Source organism: Bombus huntii, unplaced genomic scaffold (genome assembly GCF_024542735.1).
Source record: "Bombus huntii isolate Logan2020A unplaced genomic scaffold, iyBomHunt1.1 ctg00000075.1, whole genome shotgun sequence".
Classification (NCBI taxonomy): domain Eukaryota; kingdom Metazoa; phylum Arthropoda; class Insecta; order Hymenoptera; family Apidae; genus Bombus; species Bombus huntii.
The window spans coordinates 40,895-52,639 of NW_026099333.1; positions in this window are offsets into that span (position 1 = coordinate 40,895).

The window sequence follows — 11,745 nt, forward strand, 5'->3', positions numbered from 1 at the left end:
AAGCAACCGCCGTTACTGTACAAACTAGCAGCAACCATTTACAGTTGTCAGCAGTATATGTACCACCGCGACACAAAATGACATCACAAACGTGGGAAGAGTACTTTCAACACTTAGGTGACAAGTATATCGCAACGGGAGACTACAATGCAAACCACACGCTATGGGGATCAAGAATTACCACACCTCGAGATAGAACCCTGGAAAAATACATTAAGAACAACCTCAATATATTATCCACAGGAAGACATACTGGCCGACAGACCTGAGCAAAATACCTGGCCTACTCGATTTTGCAGTTACAAAGGGACTAAACGCAAATAAACTAAAAATAACACCCAGCCTCATTGCATACAGCCCAATTGCTTATAGAAACAAATTAATACTTTATAGCAATCCAGGGACACTATGCAACAGAACAACCAAATGGCAAATTTTTAAAGAAATAATCGAGAGCAAAACCAGTTGCAGCATCCCATTGGAAACACCCGAACACGTCGGACAGGCAGTAACACCATTGACAGAAACTATCCAAGAAGCATCATGGACAACCACTATACCTGAACCAACCAACAGACAAACAAAAATAATTCCATCAGACATACTTGAAAAAATTAGAGAAAAAAGAAAAGCGAAAGCAAAATGGCAAAAACATAGAACACGAGAAAACAAAAAACGCCTAAACAAACTTGCAAAGGAAATAAAAAACAAAATAAAAGTGCACAACAATAAAGAATTCACAAAATTCATAGAGTCACTCTCTGCTCACGAGAACTCCAACTACTCCCTATGGAAAGCCACGAAAAAAAAAAGAAACCAATAAAACTAGTCCCAGCAATCAGAACGGCAAACAACACATGGGCAAGAAGCAACGAAGAGCAAGCTGAAGAATTTTCCAACCACCTTTGAAACACATTTATACCACATAATATCAACAACAGCAACCCCAAATGTCATACGGACGAGGATGCGTTTACCACTAGTACCTCAACTGACAACCACTATACCATACCTAAAACAACAGCACAAGAAATAAGAAACATAATCGAGAAAACAAAAAACAATAAAGCACCACGAATCGACCTAATCAATGGCAAAATCTTGAAAAACCTTCCGCCAAAAGCGATAACACTAATGACAATAATATTCAATGCAATACTAAGAATCCAATACTTTCCTAAACTGTGGAAACTAGCACAGGACATAATGTTACCTAAACCAGGCAAAGAACCACACCAAACTTACAGACCAATATCACTACTTCCTGTGTTTTCCAAAATACTAGAGGAAATAATATGCAACCGCATAAAACCAATAATATAGAAGGAAAAATTAATACCAGATCACCAATTTCGATTCAGAAACATACACTCCACTATAGAGCAAATGCACAGGCTCATTAAAGAAATAATACTAGCATTAGAAAACAAACAATACTGTACAGCCCTCTCTATGGACATAGATAAAGCATTTGACAAAATAAACCACGAAAGCCTACTACAAACAATCAGGAAACAATTTCCGGAGCAAATATACCAATTAATAAAATCTTACTTAAGCAGCAGAACCTTCGTAATAAAAATCAAGGACACATACTCTGAAGTTAAAGACATCAAGGCAGGGGTTCCGCGAGGAAGCGTCTTAGGATCAATACTATACACAAAACATACCAACAACTACCAATAGCAAAATACTGACACTCACGGACGACACAGCTGTACTAGTCAGGCACACTAACCCAGAAACAGTAGTCAAATTACTACAAGAACATATCACAAAAATAGAAAAGTGGCTGCAAGATAAACAAATAAAAGCAAACCCCGATAAATGCAACCATATTACACTCACACTGCGAAAACAGACACCATCAAACATCCTACTGAACGGCACGCACATACCGCAAACAAAGCAAGTCAAATACCTAGGACTAGACCACCTAGAAACACAACTCACATGGAAACAGCATACTAAATCAATAATAGACAAAATACAGACAACAAGGAGACAAATGCATTGGCTAACAAGTCGAAAATCCAAATTAAGCATAGAAAATAAATTAAAAATATACAAAACGATCATAAAACCAATCTGGACGTACGGAATACCACTATGGGGGGCAGCGGCAATGAGCCATATAAACAAAATAGAGACAGTACAAGCTAAAATTCTTAGAACAATAGTAAACGCCCCATGGTACGTTAGAAACGAAGGCATACGGAAGGACCTGGGAATACCAATGGTCAAAGAGAAAATTAGCAGACACGCAGAAAAATACAAAGAAAGAATAGGAACACAGCCAAACTGGCTAGCTGCGGAAACGATTAACACCTCAAACATGGATAGAAGGCTGAAAGGGAAATACCCAGCAGACCTCACAAAGGACACAACCAAACAAACACGAAGATGGTATCCCACTGGGGGTAGCTACCCACATAATAATCTAACAGCTAAAAAATTCTACCAAATGTCCAAACTGGACAAATCTGTGATCTGAGTTTAGATCTCAGTTTAGAGTGATACATCTCCTAAAAGGATTAAGAGATTTTTTAACAAATTCCCAAAATAACAGTGAATTTTAGAACAAAGATAATGGAAATATATAAACATCTTGTTAATAACGACGTGGGTATACTGATAGGAACTAATATCTGCAGAATATATGAATGTCTTAAACATAACGTAATGCTAAAAAACGTTCTCTTTGTCCAACGACCTCTTGATTCCTATACAACCTCTCCTGGTTATCTTGCGCACGCGTAACATTCACGTACCGTTACATGCATTGCCATTCCATACTTTTCGTATCCTTTTTATACTGTTACTTGAATATAGAATTATATAAAAAATACAAGAGCACAAAGATATAGAAAATATAAAAATATAAAAATATAAAAATAAAAGATTACAAAACTGTCAAAATTACAGAAAATCAGATTAAACATTAGTACCTATATTCTACATTCTTTTTGTATTACATATACATATTTTACATTATAAATGTCGGGTTTACATTAGAATTAGGGTTAGGGGCGTGAAACGAATCTTCATTTGGATTACACATTGTCGTTGTGCAATAGGGAAGACATTGACTAGTGCAACTGCGATTATTATAGAATAACGGACAAGTAACCGTGGTAATTAGATACTCGAGAAACTAATGACAATGATCCTAAGTGCAATAACGAATCCGCGGTCAACGGGATAGTAGATGTACGGGCTCACAAAATCTAAGTCGGACTCTTTCTTAATAAAACGCGTAATATTCACTGGTCGTATGGGGTTACTCTTTTCGTCGATGAGATCGCAAGAAAGAATGAATTTCCGTCCCGATGATGCCACAGAGAAAAACTATGATGGGGTGTGTCTAAGGACACGAGATCATCGGATTCGTCGAGGATAGCCTTCGTTCAGAAAGTAAGGGAAATTGACGTTGCTGCTAATTGGTCAATTTCCATATTGGTGGTTAGAAAAAGATGCTAGCCGCCCTCGATGGAATGTTGCTAGTTGGAGACGCCGTTCGTTGAAAAATAGGTCTCTCCTATCTTCCCGTAGCTGGGACAAAGACTGTTTGTTTGAAGGACTTTAGTTAACTAAATCCTAAGATTTATAGCGGCTCCTCAGGCTAGCTGAACATGTACTGCGGAGACGCATCGACATCTGGCAATCATCTTACTCGAAGAATAGGGTCTGCGTGTGGCGAGCCAGGGGACAGAAACCGTTGGAATGTTTACTGTCGCGTGCCGCCACAAATATTTCTTTTAAGGAGAGCTATAGAATTACTCCATACCTTTGTTAGACAAAGCGTTCATCCCGTGATCGCAGCTACGTTCGGCGACTGGCTGTCGCCTCGAGCCCAAGCTCATTATTACAAATCTCGAACAAATACAATCGGATTAAAAGACGACAATTGTTTAATTATGCCTATGATAGAATCTAGATTACGGTGTTAAGGGATTTTCCTGAAGTTCCAAAGGGAAGGCACCGATGTTTTTTTATCTCCGACATATATATGAACCAAAATAGAACATATAAGATATATTTTATATAACATGTTTCATGCCCCACTTTTTTCTTAATCATCACATTTTATGTCAGACATTTTCCTTTCATAATTTCCTCAGACTTTTCTTCTGAACCTCTATCAAGCTGCATATCACTTTTTACTTTCCTCTTTTTCTCCCCCCCCCCCCCCCCCCCCCCCCGACGTACCGCTTAACCTCGTTCTTGTCTAACACTTTTACCGACACGCGCATTTCCTTTTGTTGTAAGCTTCCTCTAAGAACGGGTATTTCGAAAACGCTCGTTTATTATTTGTAACATTTTCCTCTCAAGCAAACGGCGATTCGAAAATCGTTTCCCATACAGACTCTGATTCAGTGAATGTAGCTTGTACGTTAACATAACACAATGTTTACATGATACTCAAACAACGTAAAAAAGCGCTAAACCAACCACCAATTCCGTCGCATTTCTGTGAAAAATTACATGCTACAACACAAAATAAGCTGTCATTCGAAACCCCGGTTATATTGGGTAAATGTTTATATAGACCTTTCTCCTCGTTTTAGTGTGGTGAATTGGCCTCCGTACTTCCCATATTATCTGAATCACTTTATATGTCTATATAAGATGATTTTTAATACAAACATCAACGTCAATGATTTCACTATATACGTGAATGATTTTGATACAGTTTTTTGATACAGATGTACATAAAGTCATTGATTTAAATATATTGTAGTATCGTAAACTATTATAATTAGTTTATTAATAATAAATTGATTAAACAGATGTTAATTAAACAGAAAACAATGATTATTTAACATGAACTAATCGCAAAAACGTATTATAATTAAGACAACTAGATAATTAATTAACAACTCTCGTCAACACAGATTCAACTCTCTCTTCACAACGCTAAACAACACTATCTCAACAACGCAACCCGCACTCTCTGGCCTCTCAATTCATATTGCTGTTAATTCGTTTATCGTCCCTTAGCAACCCCCTGTCTTTTGTCTTAACCTTATATCTTTTGTTTTAGCCGCACCACGCACATGCTCAGCAACCGCTTGTTTATAATTCGCACGCCCCCCCCCCCCTCTCGCTAGACCCTTCGTCCACGATACTACACTCTGCCGTACTGGCAATCACATCTGCCTTCAGATGTGCTCATCTTCGCTAGTTTCACTCGCGTCGTTGACTACGACAGTGTCACGTAATTTTTGGGGTTGATTGGTGAAAATAAAATAGCTGAGTCGTAACACAACTATTAACTTTGTTTTAATTAAACTTTATTATTAATTCAGCAATCACAATGTAACACACACTGAATTAACATAAATCACAACTCACTCCAACCACGTTATGTAAGATTTAGTTACAACAATACGTTAAGTACGCGATTGTTATAAGGATAGAGACCGGTATAGATATATTGACTATTCTAAGGATACAGAATAAGTGAGTTTTTCTGGCGATACTATGTCTGAGAAAGGCTAGGGGTGAGTGTGTCTAAGGACACAGGACTATCGGATTCGTTGATGACAATTTTGGTTAAGGAAGTGAGGGCAGTAGACACCGTCTCCGATTGGATAATAAGACGGTTGGTGGACTAGGAAGGGGTTTAGCCGCCCTCGTGAGAAAGTTGCTAACGCAACATAGCAGACGCGAGGAAAACCTACTTTCCCTGTTAACCCGTAGTAAACAATAAACGTAAAAGGAAATCTAAGACAAGAGATACTCGCTTGGCCTGAAGGACCTTAACTATGAAAATTCCAAGACCCCTGGTGGGCACTTAGGACTACTGAGGGCACGCTCCAAGGATGTACAGACATCTGGGCGCCATCCTGCCCGCGGTGTGTGGCCTGGTCTCTGATGTGCATTGAGGTTACAACAGCGTCCCACCATTTCATGTGATCAGCCGCCGTGGAGGTCGTTCGCGGCCCTTCGTGTTCGCCTTCTCTTTGTGCCATGTAACGGTCATTCCCCAAAACTTTCACCACGCGGTACGGCCCAAGGAACTTCGACTGCAGCTTTAGCTCAGAACCGCCCTGCGTCCTCTCGATTGCCACTAGTTCTCCCGTCTTGTATGTTGTCGCCTCATTACGTCTCTGGTTAAACGTATCTGATTCAGCTTGAATCTCCTCGATCCGTTTCTTTGCTGATACGCGCAACTGATCTCGCTTCTCCTGGAACATCGCGGCCCACTCGTCTTCGATCAGCTGCCTGATCTGCGGATCATCCCGCATTCTCATCCGTATTCCAAACAACAGCTGGAACGGAGTAACATTCGTACTTTTGCTGGGGGTTGCGTTCAAATACCTCTGCACTGTCTCTAGGTGTTTGGACCAATCGTCTGGTGTTTGTGTTACATGCGCAAAAAGGCCACTCGTTCGGAAACAGTAATCAGGTACTATACTATTTTCTATTCAAAGAATGCATGTTTTTTATAGTACATGTTAGAAATTTTTTCGTGGACGGACACGTCAGAGCTCCGACGATACGCTAAACGGAGAGTTAAAACTGGCGAGAAATGATCTCGCCACTCACGACGTCGCAATTTCATAATCAAAATTTATTTAAAACAAAATTCAATAATGAAACAATACACGAGAAATGATTATAATCAGATATACCGAGCGCGTCTATGAAATCTAGTCAAAGATTACAAGAAGTGAAGGCAAATAGGCATTTAGAACTTTTCTAATTGTTCAACCGCAGATGACAGATGATTCGGCAATGACCGAATACTTTGCAATGACGCGAACCGAGCACGGCTCGCCGATTTATGCCCCTGCGTGCTCCTTTTTCGTTGATTCCTCTAAATTTTTCGGAATACGCAAACGTTTAAACCGTTTAAAGGATTGTTATATAGAAAGTTAAAGCCAGGCGCGGAAGTTTAAAAAATTAACGGCCGACGCTCTTTGCTAGTTTAAAGAACTGTCTGTAAAAGACCAACAACTGTCTGGAGATTGCCGATCGGCAAATAGAACGGTTTCCCGGTTCCTGTTCCAAACACCAAGACTTATCATAAATAAGACAGGAAATTATTCCAAATTATCCGATTCGTACAACAAATGAATACACACGATTCGTCTCTTCGGGTTGTACCGTTTAAAATTTTTGCAATTTTTAATATTTAATATTTCTCCAAAACTATCATGTACATTATGAAAAAAGAAGTCGGAAATATATAATAAAAATTTTTCGTTTGAGGCTGTTACGTCGAGCGACTCTCTAACTAGACCAGGCCATACACCGCGGGCCAGACAGAAACCAGATGTCCGCTCATCCTTGCTGCGTACCCTCAATAGTCTTAAGAACCCATCGTAAATCTAAGGAATTTTCTAGCTAAGGCCCTTCAGACCCAACAAATATCTTTTTTCTAAATCGCTACTTTTAAGAGTATTGTATACTACGGCTTGACACGGGAAAGTTAGTTTTTCTCACGTACGATGCTTCCCACTAGCAACTTTCTATCGAGGGCGGCTAAGACCCTTCCTAGTCCACCAACCTTCGTTTATCCAATCAGGAGCAATGTATACTGCCCTCACTTTCCTGGCCAAAAATGTCATGAACAAATCCGATGGTCCCGTGCGCTAGACACACCCATCGCTAGCATTCCTCCGACACAGCATCATCACTCTACTCTACTTGTTCTACACTAGAACAGTCTACACTAGAAAAGTCAACAACAGTACAAAATCTAACGCCTAACGTCTAAGTCTAAGCACAACGCTACTTAATAGAGATCTTTTCTATTAAATATCCTACAGTGCTACGTCCACTAACATACTAAATTCAATTATAAAAGCCTTGCTCTAGTGTGCATATTTATCTTATCGTCGTGCGACAAGTTGTTATCTATTTATACCTACTCAACAGTGTAATTTAAGTGTTGGAAATATATAATTTATAATTCTGTGAACCACAGTGTTATACTAGCCGAATCACCCCTATTATCCTAACCGAAATCAGGGGATCGATCAATTCGTGGTGTCGATTGTTATAATCGTAACGGGAATTTACCACTTCCGTTGACGTCTCTCCTCGCGATTGCGTCTCCCCGCGATTGGTCGAAAATACAGAGGCTTTGTTTTCGAGAAAATCGACTTTGAACTTGGTACGCGTGCACTTTATCACCTCTCGTTATAACGGATCTCACTGTAGATTGTTGTCTCAATGGAAAAATTAAAAAAAAAAGAAAAAAAATTTTTGTTGTATATTTTCGACTTTTTTTTTGCGTAGAATCACCCCCTTTCCGCTTGTACCACCAGTTACCAACCACCCTGTATTTTAAATTCATAGCAATAGCCTGAATCGGACTCACACAATTCATAAAATTTAACGCCACAACTTGTCCTTTTTGATGGGTTAAATTGCCTATAAGATAGGCGCCCCTTGAATTTCATGAGCGATTCATCAATAGCAATGTCTTCTTTCATTATATATATTTCTTTAAATTTTTAGTTCAAAAAATTGATCACAGGTTTAATCTTGCTCAATTTATCTGTATTGGCAAGCAGATTATTGTTTGCGAAATGCAAACACCTTGTAATTTGCAAATATCTTTTCAAGGGCATTGGTTTTCTAAATATCGGCGTTTCGATAATAGCCCTCTTCGACCAATTCATTTGTATTCTTGGTTTTTTTTACCTGTGCCATTATTATGGACAATGCGAAATATCTTTTAATTTCGTTAGGCCTGACAGAGATTTCTTTGAAAACACGCGTGACAGTGAACGCGTTAAAACCGTTATTAGATATTTATTTAATCAGTCTAAAATTTGTAGTACAATCATGAAAAGCTAACAATAGAATCACGTCTAGACTTTACAAGCATGCCGCAAAATAACAGTGTCATTTGTATTTATACAGCATTAGTCTGTTGTCGTCAGATTCACAGTGTCGCGGAATCAGTTATCGTCTGAGTTGAGTCGTCTTTCGGATACGTGATACACATTGTATAGACATTTACTGAAACAATTCTTTTGCCTACCAAGCATTAATTGGTAATATCTGATGAGTGAAGAACATAATTTGATTATTAGAAGGTTGATTTCTGAAATTTCTATAAAGAACGATTAGTTTAGTGAGGTAAATATTTTACACGAATGTTTATAAAATGAAAAAATATTCAACTACGTACTAGCTTTGTATGAATAATTTTAACCTAAAAATTTGTTCTGTGCTAAAATAGCAGTGGAAATTATACTACATGCAAAGTGAGTCATAAAAACAAATACAATTTTCTTATTTTCTATCTTTTTTACTTTTATCGCAAGTTTGATTCTATACATATAACTGTTTTCAATTTAAGGAGGAACTTATTTTCTTAAGGGCTTTTCATACAAATTAGAAAAATAACTGTTGTTTTTGATCCCTTATCTCTATCTTTATCCTTCTATTTTTGTGAGACTGTATCGGTTATTTATTCTTAATATTTACAATCCGAAGTCTAATTTATGTGCCGTATTAATTTTCTGTGAATAATTTAGAGATATGTAAAATCTTGCTATATATATATATATACTGTTTGGTACCTATTAGAAGTGCGTTCGATCTAATGTGGAAAATTCTTAATTTTAATAAAATAGTTTCAAATTGCTAAGGCTGGGGCAAACTAAGAAGTTTCTGGAATATACAGGGTAGTAAGTCGCTTCGCAGATATGTGTACATCGGGACAATATGTTACATATGTAATTCCTTACACAGTTTCATATTATCTTGTAAAATAATCATTCTTCTTTTAATATCAGTTGGTTTTTGTATTTTTATTTCATTTATCTCATAGGTTATAATTCCTTTAGGAAATTTTTGCAAAAATTTTCGCTGGAAATTTTCAGAAAACCTTATTCCTGAACAAAATTTGTTTTGTACTACGAACTGTCGCATTTAAATAAGAAAAATTCTATTTATTTAATTTTGTTATTAAGCTTATTCATATCCAACTTCAAATTATCTGTAGCTTGTTTATAATTAATTAAGTTTGAAATGTTTGTTTGTTAGTTATTACAAAAGGGTCATAGCTAAGTTTTTGAGTTGTGCTCAGGTTATTATAACTTCAGTTATTATGCTCTGAGCGTCATGTTGTTTCTTAATAAAATTCTTTAGTCTCAATAAACAATTTTCTCTGTTCGTAAAGATGGTGGTTGTTTATTTTAAGAATTTTGTTCTTAATTCCAAATATTGCGGACATTCTTTTATTATGCATTAGTTGGTATCCAATCTTCTTGGATAGAACGTATTGCATATTCCATTTTTATTTGTTTTATATTTTATCCTGTTTCCTAGACTCACTGCACAATCACGTTTGTCTCTCTGCTAATCTAACTTGTACTATTATTCTTTTAGTTATTAACAATAATTTAATATCTAAGCAACTCACTTCAATTATGTTTTCTAAGTCGTTAGTATATTTATATACTTCACCGTTGATAATCCTGTAGATTATTCTATTCTCTCCGTTTATTACGCCCCAAGGCTTACTATAGGCCGTGTTCCTAACCGTCGCAAACAGATCGTCTTACATGACCGTCGAGATATACACAAAGTAGCGATAAACGCGTAGTTGTCGTCAAGCAGCGAGTTCCAGAAACATCTATTCGCCTTCGGTGCGTTATTTTATCCGCATAAAGAAGCTGGTATACGTGATCATAGGCGCGAACGGTGGCGTGATCCGAGCGTAGTGGGGGTCGTCTTCCAGAGAAGACAACGAAAAGGATCGATGAGTAATCGGTCCCTTCTGAAGAGTCAAACGTTATAAATTGCTTAGTCTAACGAATTCATTGAGAGATATCGCAAAGTCGGGTCGAATTCCTATAACATATCAACTGTATTTATCGCTAAATAATTTGTGACGTTTTTATTATTACATTCATTATTTTTAAATATACAAGCTATATTAACCTGTTAATACAGTGTTAAATTCATTGAACCACCCCTATTATCGTAACAGAAATCAGGGGATCGATTAGTTCGTGGCGTCGGTTATCTAATTGCAACGGGAATTTACTACTCCCGTTGACGTGCTTTCTCGCGATCGCGTCTTTCCGCGAATGCTCGAATAAACACGGATTGCTTTTTAACTAAACATATTCATACCCTGTTTTCTCAAAATCGAATGCTTAAAACATCCGTTCTTACTGATGTTATTTCAATTATATTTATATCGCGTTATTTCAATTATCTAATATATTTTTTACTTTTTTCATGTAAAATCATCATTTTACCAATTGTACCATAATTATTAGGAAGCTCTGTTAGAATTTAATCTTGGAATTAAGATTAATAATCTGTGGAAGACACAATGTTTGTGTTGAAACAATATAATGTGATATTTATTAAACAATTATTACAGGAATTATAAGTGTGTGTGTTCTGGAATGTAGTCAGTTGGCTAGTTATTCACAGACTGACTGGCTTAGTGACCCATGGCCCTTGAAAAGGTTTTGAACCCCACTCTCTATGCAGTAATGAGTGTGACCTGTGTGGGTGTCTGTGTGGCGTCACATGTGCCACAGAACCTTCTAGTAGCTTCTCGACGTGCCCATCGGGAATGTTCCATCCATATTCCTACGCTTCTTCCGCCGAATTCTCGAAAGAGCATGCACGTGCTAGCCGCCGTGGTACATCTCACGAACGCACGCTAATGAGGATATCGCTGAACAACGAAGGAAAGAATCCGTTCGATCAATCACCTCATCTGTATGCGATTAATATCGTTGTATTCCAACAAACTCT